The following is a 6,000-nucleotide window of genomic DNA, read 5'->3' as shown; positions in this document are numbered from 1 at the left end:
AAGCTTTTGATTGTGTGGGAAAGTGCCCACAGGCTGGTGTTGAAGTGGCAGAACATCAATAGGATTGAGTGAGAAGGAAAGGTGGGACTACCAAAATATATTTGATGAAGATTGATATGAAAATCCAATATGTTTCCAAATTGTCACCAGTGCTATTGGTTGTAAGGTGCTCTACAACTCTACAGTTACACTTTAAATGCAGTATATACATGTGCATGTGTGTATATATATATATATATATATATATATATATACACTCACCTAAAGGATTATTAGGAACACCTGTTCAATTTCTCATTAATGCAATTATCTAACCAACCAATCACATGGCAGTTTCTTCAATGCATTTAGGGGTGTGGTCCTGGTCAAGACAATCTCCTGAACTCCAAACTGAATGTCTGAATGGGAAAGAAAGGTGATTTAAGCAATTTTGAGCGTGGCATGGTTGTTGGTGCCAGACGGGCCAGTCTGAGTATTTCACAATCTGCTCAGTTACTGGGATTTTCACGCACAACCATTTCTAGGGTTTACAAAGAATGGTGTGAAAAGGGAAAAACATCCAGTATGCGGCTGTCCTGTGGGCGAAAATGCCTTGTTGATGCTAGAGGTCAGAGGAGAATGGGCCGACTGATTCAAGCTGATAGAAGAGCAACTTTGACTGAAATAACCACTCGTTACAACCGAGGTATGCAGCAAAGCATTTGTGAAGCCACAACACGTACAACCTTGAGGCGGATGGGCTACAACAGCAGAAGACCCCACCGGGTACCACTCATCTCCACTACAAATAGGAAAAAGAGGCTACAATTTGCACAAGCTCACCAAAATTGGACAGTTGAAGACTGGAAAAATGTTGCCTGGTCTGATGAGTCTCGATTTGTGTTGAGACATTCAGATGGTAGAGTCAGAATTTGGCGTAAACAGAATGAGAACATGGATCCATCATGCCTTGTTACCACTGTGCAGGCTGGTGGTGGTGGTGTAATGGTGTGGCGGATGTTTTCTTGGCACACTTTAGGCCCCTTAGTGCCAATTGGGCATCGTTTAAATGCCACGGCCTACCTGAGCATTGTTTCTGACCATGTCCATCCCTTTATGACCACCATGTACCCATCCTCTGATGGCTTCTTCCAGCAGGATAATGCACCATGTCACAAAGGTCGAATCATTTCAAATTGGTTTCTTGAACATGACAATGAGTTCACTGAACTAAACTGGCCCCCACAGTCACCAGATCTCAACCCAATAGAGCATCTTTGGGATGTGGTGGAACGGGAGCTTCGTGCCCTGGATGTGCATCCCACAAATCTCCATCAACTGCAAGATGCTATCCTATCAATATGGGCCAACATTTCTAAAGAATGCTTTCAGCACCTTGTTGAATCAATGCCACGTAGAATTAAGGCAGTTCTGAAGGCGAAAGGGGGTCAAACACAGTATTAGTGTGGTGTTCCTAATAATCCTTTAGGTGAGTGTATATACACACCGATCAGCCATAACATTATGACCACCTACCTAATATTGTGTAGGTCCCCCTTTTGCTGCCAAAACAGCCCTGACCCGTCGTGGCATGGACTCCACTAGACCTCTGAAGGTGTGCTGTGGTATCTGACACCAAGACGTTAGCAGCAGATCCTTTAAGTCCTGTAAGTTGCGAGGTGGGGCCTCCATGGATCGTATTTGTTTGTCCAGCACATCCCACAGATGCTTGATTGGATTGAGATCTGGGGAATTTGGAGGCCAAGTCAACACCTTGAACTTGTGATTCATCAGACCAGGCCACCTTCTTCCATTGCCCCGTGGTCCAGTTTTCACTTTCGGCAGTGGACAGGGGTCAGCATGGGCACCCTGACTGGTCTGCGGCTACGCAGCCCCATACGTAACAAACTGCGATGCACTGTGTGTTCTGACACTTTTCTATCAGAACCAGCATTAACTTTTTCAGCAATTTGAGCTACAGTAGCTCATCTGTTGGATCGGACCACACGAGCCAGCCTTCGCTCCCCAAGTGCATCAATGAGCCTTGGCTGCCCATGACCCTGTCGCCAGTTCACTGCTTTTCATTCCTTGGACCACTTTTGATAGGTACTGACCACTGCAGACCGGGAACACCCCACAAGAGCTGCAGTTTTGGAGATACTCTGACCCAGTCGTCTAGCCATCACAATTTGGCCCTTGTGAAAGTCGCTCAGATCCTTACGCTTGCCCATTTGTCCTGCTTCTAACACATCAACTTTGAGGACAAAATGTTCACTTGCTGCCTAATATATCCCACCCACTGACAGGTGCCATGATAACGAGATTATCAGTGTTATTCACTTCATCTGTCAGTGGTCATAATGTTAAGGCAGTTTGTTCGCCGGTACACGAATGAGTGTCTTCAGGCAACAGTGAATCATGGTGGAGGTTCCTTGGAAGTTTGGAGCTGCATTTCTGCAAATGGAGTTGGGGATTTGGTCAGAATTAATGGTCTCCTCAATGCTGAGAAGTACAGGCAGATACTTTTCCATTATGCAATACCATCAGGGAGGCATATGATTGGCCCCAAATTTATTCTGCAGCATGACCACGACCCCAAACTGTATGTAATTGTACCTAGAAGAATTGATGCTGTTTTAATAGGCAAAGGGTGGTCTCACCAAATATGGATTTGATTTAGATTTTTCTTCTGTTCACTCACTTTGCATTTTGTTAATTGATAAATATAATCCATTAACATGTCTATTTTTGAAAGCATTCTTACTTTACAACATTTTTTCACACCTGCCTAAAACTTTTGCACAGTACTGTATATATATATATATATATATATATATATATATATATATATATATATATATTGTTCCTGGTGGATGTATGCATGTGCAAATCAATGCATCTGGGATAGAACTGATACCAGACAATAAGAGTAAGCAATAATGAGGTGGCTGAGATAAATGAAGATGGACATCGAGGAAGCAAGATAATGTAATGAAAATATATCTTCAAGGGAAGATATTATACCAGTAACACCAGAACTACTAGAAATAAATACAGATCACAGCCTAAACACTGAAGCACAAAAAGTGGAATCAAACCTAACCTGTGAGTGAAGCAATTATCTTCAATTAACCTAAACTGACCTAAACTAAAAAGATCTATAGATAAACAATTAAGCATACAAACAGAAAACAAGTTTTGATATATTATTACTAGGACTAATGATACATTACTCCATTAATCTAATCTCATAACTGCAGTAATTTATTCTTCATATATTCATATTATCCCATTTCAGAATTGTAATATCACATATGTATAAGACTTATACATGGCATAATATGAATGATTGCCCATGGTCAATCAAGTCAATGTATGGGACCTAATGTCATTAATGCTTTCAGTACATTGTTGTCCAAAATGTCATACAATACATTGTAGCAGTCAGGATACCATAGTTCAAACCATCAAAAACATGCAATACTAGAAGGAGAACCCACAATTCCACAGGATATGCTCCCATAGTTCCCACTGTGATGCACTTTCAATAGGTTAATAGATGGTGTAGTGAAAATTAGTCTCACAAGCACTTAGATGTTTTTAAACAACAAGAAAAAAAGGTTTATTTAGAGTGCCACTCACCCACACTTTGCAACACTAAATGCAGGGGTTAGCTTCACTCCTAATGGGCGTCAACTAGCCCAGGACCTTTGTGCTCCCCCTTATAACACCCCTTACAACATGTGACTTCTGTTCAGGTATAACCCCTCCTTGCCAGCAGCCACCTATCCCCACATGTTCACCCTATGTGATATACAACATTACCCAATCAAATATTAACAAAATAGCATGACAGAAACTTAATTTAGCAAGGACCCTACCATAATTACACACACTATGTGCCCTAGCGCTCCTGTTGCAGATGGTGTATTCCTACACAGATATGCAAGAGGAATTAATCCCTGACAAGTCTAATCACTAGAGCACTAGATTGGAGGTAGCATGTGTAACAAGTTTATAGACAAGGTGAAGAATCTGTGCTTTTAAATGTTGGTGTGTTCTTTTATCCTGCACCTGTTTGTAAGTATGTTTAACTGTGGGTCTGTCCTATCAGAAAAGGTTTCTATATATTTTATGTATATTTTATCATGTAGTGTGTTTGTATTTAATGAAACAACTAAGAATAGTGTATTGATGTTTCATAAGTACCTTTGAGGGTGTAATTAATACACACATGATAATCTGATGTTATGGGGAAAGAATAATTAAATAACTAATTATCTGCTAAGAAATAAACAATAATAACTAATAAATGAAAACCTAAACAAGGTGGCATATTTCAGCTACAACTTGTACATATTTATTATTGGTATTGGTTAATGCTAATTACACATATACACACACACAAACACATATATGTGTATATGTAACTTTTTATGTCTATATATGTGTATGCATATATATATATATATATATATATATATATATATATGCCCATTTACCTCAAGAATAAAACATTTGACTTACACATTCTACCAGTGCTCACCTATGGCTCCAAAACCTTAAATATAAAAGTGGCACAGAAACCATAAACAACACAAATAAACATGGAAACATGCATGCTTGGGCTAACAAGAACAGATTGAAAAACTTGAATATATCTGAGAACAAACCGAAGATGTGTGATGTCATTCAAAGAGTGAAGAAAATCGCTATGGGCAAGAACTGACCAGATTAAGATGTTATGGAATGGATCCTAGAAGACAAAAAATATAAAGAAAAAAGTTTAAATAGAAGATAGAATGATGAAAACAACAACTGTATAAACAGAAACAAGTTGAAAAAGTTATGGGGAGGCCGTCGCCCATCGACAAAGGCTGCTGCTACTGATGTGTGTGTGTTGAACTTTTATTATCATTTTGAGTCACACTGTCAGTGTAGTTGACCGCAGCCAGGTGATTCTGCACATTTCTTTTTGAAGGTAGGTGTACCAGCCTCCTATTTTTTCATAGATGTGTTATATAAATGCACTCTTATATTAAATAACTCATTTTTTCAATGCATCCTGCTGTTCTGTTTGAGAATCTTGTACAAATCTATCATGTTATATAAAGCTTAGCTATAGAAGTGTGTGCTGTTAACCTGAAAATAATGTATTTACCTAAAACATGTATCTTCACAGAGAGCTCTAACATTAACAGGTAACACAATAAAACAATGAACAATATTGTGCTGAAATGTATACACAATGAGACTTTAGACTGGATAAAAACAAAACACAGACATACACAAAAACTAAAAGCACAAAACCTCTTGGACTTTCTATTGATTTACGCCTGTGTATAACATTTAAAATTGAACCCTCAGCCCCTGAACTTGCACTTTGCAAAGAACTTGGCTTATATTATGTCATCCAGCACCTTTACAAATTAAAACTTGTGGAAGGTTAAAAAGAATGAAGAAAAGAAAATTGTACTCCCCACATGTGCTCTCAACATTGACAGCTACCCATAAAACTGAAACCCTTCTTTGATGCTGTCCGGAAGGGAGAAAATCAGATTGTTTCATTCATTCACACTGTATATTTATTAAAGTCACACACCACTTACCACAAAGAAGGAATCAAAGACACATAGTGTATAATCTATACTGTATTCAACAAATAAATAATCAAACTTTAAAATATGTGTATCATTGTACTTTATTATTTGGCATAACCTTTTTTATATAAAAGAACTGAGTGATTCAAAGCAGATTTATAAGTCAAACAGCATCCAGGGTACATGGATTACTGTAATCAGCGTTTCATATTTATTATATTTTTTCAAACTGGGAAAAAGGGAGTACTTGGATTATACATCTAAACCGGTTGCGTACACTGGAGGACGCGTCATCGCAGGCTCATTAGGCCTGTTATACCAAAGCAACGCGTAATTATTGAAAACTATTATGGGATATTTTATTGCACTAAAATGCTTTTCAGGTAGCGCCCCACTCCCTGTCATTCACACAGCAATGCAA

The sequence above is a fragment of the Amia ocellicauda genome, chromosome 8 (genome assembly GCF_036373705.1).
Source record: "Amia ocellicauda isolate fAmiCal2 chromosome 8, fAmiCal2.hap1, whole genome shotgun sequence".
Lineage (NCBI taxonomy): Eukaryota > Metazoa > Chordata > Actinopteri > Amiiformes > Amiidae > Amia > Amia ocellicauda.
The sequence above is the reverse complement of the archived record's forward strand: the minus strand, read 5'-3'. Positions refer to the sequence as shown.